Source organism: Lygodium microphyllum, chromosome 24 (genome assembly GCF_053477565.2).
Source record: "Lygodium microphyllum isolate KBCC chromosome 24, Lygodium_microphyllum_v1.1.10, whole genome shotgun sequence".
NCBI classification, from domain to species: domain Eukaryota; kingdom Viridiplantae; phylum Streptophyta; class Polypodiopsida; order Schizaeales; family Lygodiaceae; genus Lygodium; species Lygodium microphyllum.
This window is the reverse complement of record NC_141158.1, coordinates 36303950-36313624: the sequence shown is the minus strand read 5'-3', so window position 1 is coordinate 36313624 and position 9675 is coordinate 36303950.

Below are 9675 nucleotides of genomic sequence, written 5' to 3'. Positions count from 1 at the left end.
AGCTAAAACATGTTGGACTTCATCTCAATGTCTTGCTACAACATCCTAGTTCATTGCTCAGTGGTTATAAGCTACTATCTTCTATAGCGTTAACCGTGCTAATCTCCTCTCCTCCTCGAGGTTTGCTATGATGTCTTTTGATGGCTCACCGTGGTGGTCCATCCTAGTTTGTAATTCGTATTTGTTTACCATCTATTGATGTCAACTAGGAATTCTCCCAAGTTGAGCTCATCATTCTTGCGGTTGGAGAGCTGGGTCCCAATATGTCTGTGGCTTCTTGCTCCACTAGGCTGTCAATGAGGTAAATTAAGTTTAGTGTTGCACCTCCAATGGAGTTAATCTCTTAATGCCTCTAGCATTCTGTGTTGGCTCTATCTTGGACCTACTGACTGAGGTTCTCGATCATTTGTCTAAGTCTGAGGTCATCTCCTACTAGTGGGTTCATTCCGCTTGTTAGATCAAAGTGTGTTCCTTCTTATTACAAAATAGCCCTCAACTTATGTCCACTCAATGTATGTGTGGCAATCTTTTCAAGCACGGTGCAAAATCAAGCTTTTAGCTTTCAAATGCACTTTCAGTGACAAACAATATGGGATGCAAATACAAGACAATGAATGCAGCTCTCACTCTCTCCCCTATTCTGTTTTTGGCCAAATATGACTCCAAGTGCAATTGTTGGCCACTCTTATGGGTTCTCCAGGATCTCTTGGTTAAGGAATAATCAGGGTTTATGGGTCAAGTTGGGGCTCTAAACGGGCAGATAGCTAACGGGTTCGTTAATTGCTACTTGTAGGTCATCAAGTCACGCTTTTCGTAGTCATGAGGCTCTATGAGCCGTTAGATGCATATGGAAGGCTATTGGAAGGTTTCCCTCCTGTGAGAGGTGCTCCACCTAGCCCGAGGTGTGCTAGATCTGGCAAATTTCCTATCAGTTTCATGGTCCAATTTGCAGGTGTTCAATTATCAGAATCAAACTGTCCGATTTTGGTTTGGTCCAATTGTCTAATTCTTGATCATCCGATTGTTGATGACTCGATTATCCAATTGTCTGAATCAGACGAGCCACATGTCGGATTGGACGGGTTGGTCCGGTTCGAGTGGTCTAATTTTCAAAATCAAACCGTCTAATTATCTAGAATCGGTCATCTAAGCCCCGTTCTAGGAATCCGACCCTATCAAGTGAGTCCGATTCCGACGTCTATGGTTCAAGACAAGGTGAAAATCAAATCGCCCCCAATGATTCTGGGCATGCCAAGCCACACAAACTTTCAGAATGCAAAAATAGACAATGGGCAATGTTTGCATATACCTAACACAGTTGGAAAGCACCCATACACAACGATCAATTCATGCTTTGCCCTGGAACTCTCTGTTCTCTCTCAAACTCTCTCTCTCTCTCTCTCTCTCTCTCTCTCTCTCTCTCTCTCTCTGTGTGTGCTGAGACTAAAACTGAGCCTTCACCCCCTTTTTCTTAGATTTTAACCCCCTATTCTAGTGCCCGAGTATTGCCCCATTCATACTCTTGCCTTGTCATCAATGGAGTTCAACCCCTTTTTTTCCCCTTGTTTTTGCCCTATTTTGGGCCTGTTTACAACAGCAACCCTAAAGCAATTTGCTTTGATTTCTTGGTCTTATCCTACTCTAAATGCAACAAAAATCAAAGCTCAAGTATTGAAATGATTTATCCTAAATGTCTAATCATTAAAAACTCAAAATGCTTTCTTACTTCGAAGATTAAGCTCCCAAATCTCCTACCTACATCAAGCACCATTTCGGGGATGAAGCCCTACTTCGACACTCAATTTGAAGTGCACAAGTGCTCAACAAGCTTGAATCCATTAGTCCCTATAATGGAAGCAAAATGAAGTGGGAGCTCATGCTTGACCGCCAAGACCCATAGACTGAAGTGTTTCAAGCAAGCTATCTCTCACCTAGCCGACGCACCTTCGATCCTACAAGTGTAGTGAGCTTACCTTGATGCCCAAATAAGTAGCCTCCTCCCTCAAGTACTCTGGTAGCTCCATGATCCATGATGCAAGTTCAACCCTCTATTGTCAAGCTCCATCCACCATAGCTGTGCACGCTAGACAAAAGAAGATAAAAGAGAGAAGAAGAGAGGAGAAGATGGAGAGCTTCTTCTCCACGGTCCCTTACCCTCACACACACTCACTCCCTCACACTCTCACACTCCCTCTCTCAAGCACAAGCACAAGCACAAGCAAGATAATAATAAGAGAGCTACTTTTGCCACGCACCAAGAATGAGATTGAAGGGTCTCTTTGATAGCACAGTCCCCTTCTTTCTAATCACTAGTTGCATAGTCTCTAGAAAAGACACTAGTTTGGCTGAGTAATTATGACATTCTTTAGGAGTTGTTCCTATAATTGATGAGATAGGTGAGCCAAAAAGGCCTTGATAATTTATTTATCTTCATGGAAACCTTGCCTAGCTTTGTCTTCAATTTCCTTAATGAGTTTCCTCTTTGTGTTTTGCTTTGAATGAGCTTAAGAAGAAGATTTCATGTGCATCCGCATTGATAATCCATTTGCCTTGACTACACCTTAACAACTTGAATTTGCATACATTCTCGATGTTGAAGGACAACTTTAACTTCTTTGAGGTGCCTATGCAACCCCTTTGTCAATGATCTTAGGTGCATATGGTAGTAAGCTAAATAAGAGTATGACCAATCCCCTCTTTGGAGGCCTGAAGCCTATTTAACTATAAATTTGTGGGAGAAAAGTCAATTTCAATGTTCAAAGAACATCATAATTTGGTTATTTTCAAGGCTAACCCAAATTTGAATTTGTTTAAGTTTTGACTTATCTTCATGAAAGCTAGTTGAAAATTTCACATTTATCATCTTATAGTTTCCTCACTCCTTTCAATGTAGCCAAAATGTAATCCTAAAGAGTCTACTTTCTTCCATTAATGATCTTGAACTATGAACTTTGAGCAAAGCCAAAGGATCCTCCTAAGGAGTCTACTTTTTTCCGCTCATAATCTTGAAGGTAAACTTTATTAAACACTCTGGCACTTCTAAAGTCCCAAACAAAGCTACTATCTCTAGCTATTATTACATCCATATGCTAAGTCTTTTGTCATTTAATCATCTTGTATATCCAAAAAGCGTAGCTTGGTTGTGACTTTGTCTACAAACCTATTTGCATATATTTATGTTCTTATTCTCCTCCAAAGTGGGCTGACCTCCTTATAGCCATAGAACATGTGTTACACATTCTCTTCCTCTCTCATACAAAGAGGGAATTTCTGTGGGATCATGAGAAGCTTGCCAACTCAATCTTTGGTAGGAAAGTGATTCATAATTGTCTTCCATACCACTAAATTTAGGTGTGCTATGATGAAGTGGCCTTCTAGGCTCTACAAACCCTCCTTTTCCACTATTCTAATACATAATTGCCTTCAACACATGATCTTTGGGGGCTTTTTGGAAGTCCCTTCCTCTCTTGCAGTCAATTATTCTCTTTCCTTATGGGGCCATATGTGAGAGAGGGGAAAGAAAGTCAACTCTCCTTGCCTGCAAGAGGCTTGATCCCCAAATTGCCCTCGCTATTGGGCATTGTGACTAAATTCCATGCAATGGAGTGCTAGTTACTACTTTCATTGCATTCTCATAGAAAGTTGCTAAACTCACTCTTCACTTTTCCCTCGAGATGTCTTCTTGAAGCCAAAAAGACAATTGTTGAGGCTAGCATGACTTCAATGGTACTATCTTATCACCAAAGCTAATCAGGGTGCCTTTACAATTGCCTATCTTCTCCTTAACTTTTCGGATCATCCAATCAAACACGTGACACATTGTGATGCCCACTTCCATGGGGGTCACTAAGCATCTAAAAGCTTGTCCACTTCCTATTTGTGAGAGAGGGAAACTAATTGTAGACCTCCAATGGCATGTCCATTGATTCCTTATGAGTTGAGATTACATTGCAATTATTGAGACCACCCATTGACTCATAAGCCTTTTTGCATTGTGAATTCATATTCCTTGCAATCACCTGAATTCACTGGGTGAATCATCTCACTTAGTAATGGCCTTGGCCACAGTTTTGTAGACTAAATTAAGCATTGTTAACGATTGCCCTTGTGAGAGCTTTCTTCCATTAGGATACATAGGGATTAGCTTAATAAGCCTTGTTTTGAAGTCTCTTGAAATCACAATTTCCATCTTTAAGTTTGTTGATGAGGAGAGATATGCCATTTACACAATCATTCCATAAGCATTGGATCGCCTCCAATGTGATGCCATCCGATCTCAGAGATCTCCCCACCTTGATCTTGCTTACTATGTACTTTAGGTAAGCATGATTTTTGGAAACATGGTGGTTAATCACAACAAACTAACCAATCTATGGTGGGAAGAAATGAAACACTGTCATGATAAGATGTACATAAGATTTGACAAGAGTTGCAAATGAACCAGAAAAGAATCACATTAACTATAAGCTTTTACAAATGAAGTAGGCTTCTAACAAAGCTAAGCTAGTTGCTCTCTCTCACATTCTCTCTTGTTTATAAATGAAGTTCAAAAGCCTCTTATATAGGCTAGTATAAGTGGATGGGTGCGTGAAGAGTGACATCATAGATTACTACGTACTTTATTCTTGTATAGGCAAGAGTTGGTTCTTATGAGCCTATTTGAAGGGCCTATTTCCAACACCCTCCTTAGCCCAAATAACATGCAAATGATAAGTAGGATAACTACTTAGATAGAAAATATATTATATATGGGGTAAATGGACTAGGTGGTGCTCATTCTAAGAAGGAAAAAACATTTGACTCAAATATAGCAAGTGTAAGATTACAAAGTCAAAAAAGATATGGTATCCATGAAAACCAAGATTATTAGAAATAAACTTTTCGAACTTAAATAACAAATCCAAGATTACAAGAAAATAGACATATGAAACTTAAGTAATAAGTCAATGATTACAAATGATAGTGAGGAGATATCGAAAAACAAAACTTAGCCATTACAATAATTGAATCATGGTGACTAGATTTGAGTATGATCCATATTAGAGGTCTTTAGTAAAAAGTCTAGTGACATATAGATTCCAATGATCCAATAGGAAACTTGAGTAGCATTCTTTACTTGGATTATCACTCCATTTCTTATGAGCTTATAATTATTTCTCTCTCTTCTATTTCCTTGTAAATTCCTTGGCCCACTTCTTGATGGTGCTTTTTATATTCTTCTTCTTGAGGTGCCCTTCATTTGTGGATTCCATTAAGCTTGACATGTTAAATGAATGAGGAATAGGGAGTAATCGGAATGTAAAGAAGTTGAAAATTGCTTTCGAATAAGTTTTAATGCATTAGAAAGGCTTTGTAAGTGAGAGAAATAAGAGAAATGAAGTTTTTGTCAAGTTTGGCTATGGTTGCTTCTAAACATGGTTTGAGAGATTTGTATGTCACTCATAACATATGTATAACCTTAAGAAGTCCTCTTGGTAAAGCATCTTATAGAGGCTAGTAAGTGGATGGATAGGTGGAGTGACATCATAGATGACTACATACTTTATTCTCTTATAGGCAAGAGTTGGTTCTTATGAGCCTATTTGAAAGGCAAATTTCCAACAATGATGCCCTCCTTTGTAATCATTGTTTGAATGATCTCTAGAAAAAAAAAAGACTTGGTTGACTAATTCAAGCATTGGTTAGGAGTTGTTTTTGCAATTGATGATAGGTAAACTAAAAAGGCATTCACGATTTCTTTATCTTCATGGAAGCCTTACTTAGTTTTATGTTCAAATTTTTTGATGAGTTCCTCTCTGTGTTTTGCTTTGAGGGAGCTTAAGAAGAAGGTCGTAGGCACATGCCTAGAGATAGCCCATTTGGCTTTTAACAATACATTAGCAACTTCAATTTGCATACATTCTTGATGTTGAAAGATAATTTCAACTTTTCAGAGGAGGAACCTCTGCAACACCTTTGTCAATGATCTCAAGTACACGTGGCAAGAAGCTAAATAGGAGAATGACAAGTAGCCTCTTTGGCAAAGAGGCATGAACGCTATTTAATAATGAATCTTCGAAGAAAAGTCAATTGCAATGTTCAAAGAACACTGTAATTTGGTTATTGTCATGATTGACCTAAGAGTTGTGTCACCCAAAGGATAGTGGAATAAACACAAGGTCTAGTGAGGTTTCGAAAGCAAGTGGTTACACAAATAGGTTTAAAGATGATTGTCACACCAAAAGTCGTTGATAAAATATTAGAGTGAGAGCTTAATTGGCCAATAATGTGACATACTTTTTTATCAACCAATGGGAGTTGATAGACCCGCTAACGCCACATAAGAACTTGCTTTTGTGGGATGCATAGTGGGGGCTTTTTAGGGTTAAGAAAATCGTGCATGTGTGAGTAGTACTAGACGCGAGTGCATGCTAGTGGGGGAGGGGGTAGCACGAGGTGCGACCCTGCTCTAATTCAAATGTCTACTTATCTTCATGAAAGCCAGCTGAACTATATTATTTTCACTATAGGTTCGAAAAGCCTCCAACCTCTAGAGGGCTTCTCGAACTTACCCCCTTTTCCAAACCTCCCTTCTTCAATCAAAACCCCTTCCCCTTCTCTCTTGCTCACGTGTAATATCTCATATTCTCTTTCCCCTCCTCTCTTTCTCACGTGTAGTATCTCATTTTCTCTTTTCCCTCCTTTTTTTCATTCAAGCCTCCCCCCCTCACCTCCCTTTTTTAAATTAAAACCCCCTCTCCTCTCTCTCACTCATAATCTCTCTTTTTCTTTTTCCCCTCCCCTTTTTAATTAAATTCCTCCCCCCTCCCCTCTCTCTCTCATGTGTAGGGCATAGGTTTTCTCTCTCTCTCTCTCTCTCTCTCTCTCTCTCTCTCTCTCTCTCTCTCCCTCCTTTAATTAAATCAAACTTCTTTTTAAATCAAAAGTTTCTCTCTATCTTTCACAGTTAGATTAAACTATTTAATTTAATTTTTTAATTAAACATTTTAAAATCTTTTTTTAATTTAAAGTTTTTCGAACATAGTTTTTCACACACTTTAAGAGAGAGAGAGAGAGAGAGAGAGAGAGAAGAAGAAGAAGAATAATAATAATAATAATAATAATGATAAAAAGAAGATTATGGAGAGAGAAGGGGGAGAAAAAGGAAAGAGAATAGTCTTTTTTAATTAAACATTTTTCTTCTCCCCCTCTCTCCTAGGTTCTCTCTCTCTCTCTCTCTCATTTTAATTAAATAAAAAGTTTACATTAAAAAGGTTAATCTAATTGAGAGAGAGATATATATATCTATATACAGAGAGCAAAAAAGAAAAAAGAGGAGAGGGAGGGAAAGAGAGAGAGGGGAACAGAGAGAAAGAGATTTATATAGAGAGAAAATATAAATTTTAAAAGAGAGATAGAAAAAGAAAAAAGGAAAAGAGAGGAGAGAGGGGGAGAGAGATAGAGATAAGAAAATGAGAGAGAGAAAATAAGAAAAGAGAGAATTTGAACATAGAGAGAGAACTATAGAGAGAGAGGAAAGATAAAAGTTAAATTAAAGAGAAAATAAAAAAATTTATAGAGAAGAAAAAAAGGAAAAAAGAGGAAAGAGAAGGAAAAGAGAGAGGGGGGAGAGAGAGAGAGAAGAAGAATAAGAAGAAAGAGGAAAAGCGGAAGAGATATGGGAAAAAAGAGAAAAGAGAAAAGTCTTTTCTAAATTTAAACCTTTTTTGAGTGAGAGAGGAAGGGAGAGAGAAGAAGGAGAGAGGAGGGAAGAGAGAAAGAGAGAGAAAATATAAAATTTAAAAGAGATAGAGGGAGAGAAAAAAAGATAAAATTTAAAAGAGAGAGAGGGAGAGAAGAAAAAAATAAAAAATATGAGAAAAGGGAGGAGAAGAAAAGGAGAGAAAGAGAGAGAGAATAAAAGGAGAGAGAGAGAGAGAGAGAGAGGAGAATAGAGAGAATTATATATAGGGAAAATATAAAATTTACATACTTTAAGAGAGATTGAGGGGAGGGGGGAGAGTGAAAGAAGGATAAGAATAAGAATAAGAGAGAGAGAAGAAACATGGAGAGAGATTATAGAGAGAGGAAAGATAAAATTTAGAGAGAGAGAGAGAAGAATTTAAAAAGAGAATGAAGAGAGAGAGAAGAAGAAAAAAATAAAAAAAGAGGAGAGGGAGAGAGAAGGATAAGAGAGGAGAGAGGGGGAGAATAAAAGAAGAGAGAGAAAAAAGAAAAGCGGGGAGAGAAAAAAGAGAGAGAGAGAGAGAATTAAGAGAGAAGAAGAAATAAACTAAAATAGAAGGCAGAGAAAGAAAGAGAGAAAATTAGACATAGGGAATTTAGGGGGAGAAGAGAGAGAGATAAAAAAGAGGAGAGAAAAATATAAGAAATGGATTGTCGAGCAAAGTTGTAACTTCGCTCGTCGCTTCAAGGTAGCGAAGCGGCCTAGCGTTTTATGCGCGCAAAGCACCATCAGGATTCTAGCCGATGTCTTCCTCCTCCTTTCTCACATGCAACATCTCATTTTCAAAACCCCCTCCCCTCCTCTCTTTCTCACATGCAACATCTCATTTTCTCTTCCCCTTCCCTTTTTTCAATAAAGCCTTCCTCCCCTCACCTCCTTTTTTTAAATTAAAACCCCTTCCCCTTTCTCACACTTATAATGTCTATCTTTCTTTTCCCCATCCCCTTTTTAATTAAATTCTTCCCCCATCCCCCCCCTCTCTCTCTCTCTCTCTCTCATGTGTAGGGCCTAAGTTCACACACACATACAAATAGATTAAACTTTTCTTTAATTAAATATTTTAAAAGTTTTTTTTTTAAATTTAAAGTTTTTCAAACATAAAATTTTATACACTTTGAGAGAGAGAGAGAGAGAGAGAGAAGAAGGATAAAAAGAAGAGGACAAAGAGAAAAGAGGGAGAAAGAGGAAAGAGAATAGTATTTTTTAATTAAACAATTTTCATCTCCCCTCCCCCCTCTCTCATGGGTAGGCCTAGGTTTTCTCTCTCTCTCTCTCTCTCTAATTTAATAAGAGAGAGAGAGAGAGAGAGAGAGAGTAAAAAAAAAGAGGAGAGGGAGGGAGGGGAGAGAGGGGGAACAGAGAGAAAGAGAATTATAGAGAGATGAAATATACAATTTAAGAGAGAGAGAAAAAGAAAAAAGGAAAAGAGAGGAGAGAGGGGGAGAGAGATAGAGAGAAGAAAATGAGAGAGAAAATAAGAAGAAGAAAAGAAAGAATTTGAACATAATGAGAGAATTCTAGAGAGAGAAAAGATAAAATTTAAAGGAAAGAAAGAGAATTATAGAGAGAGAAAATATAAAATTTAAGAGAGAGAGAGAGAGAAGAAAAGAAAAAAAGGAAAAGAGAGGAGAGAGTGGGGAAGAGAGACAGAGAAAAGAAAATGAGAGAGAGAAAATATGAAGAATTATAGAGAAATAATTTGAACATAGAGAGAGAATTATAGAGAAATGAAAGATAAAATTTAAAAAAAAAGAGAAAAGGAAAAAAGAGATTTTTTTAAAATTAAAATAGAGAGAGAGAGAGAGAGCAAAAAAGAAAGAAGAGAGGGAGGGAGAGAGAGGGAACATAGAGAAAGAGAATTATAGAGAGAGAAAATATAACATTTAAGAGAGAGAGAGAGAGAGAAAGAGAGAAAAAAAGAAAAAAGAAAAAGAGATGAGAGAGGGGGA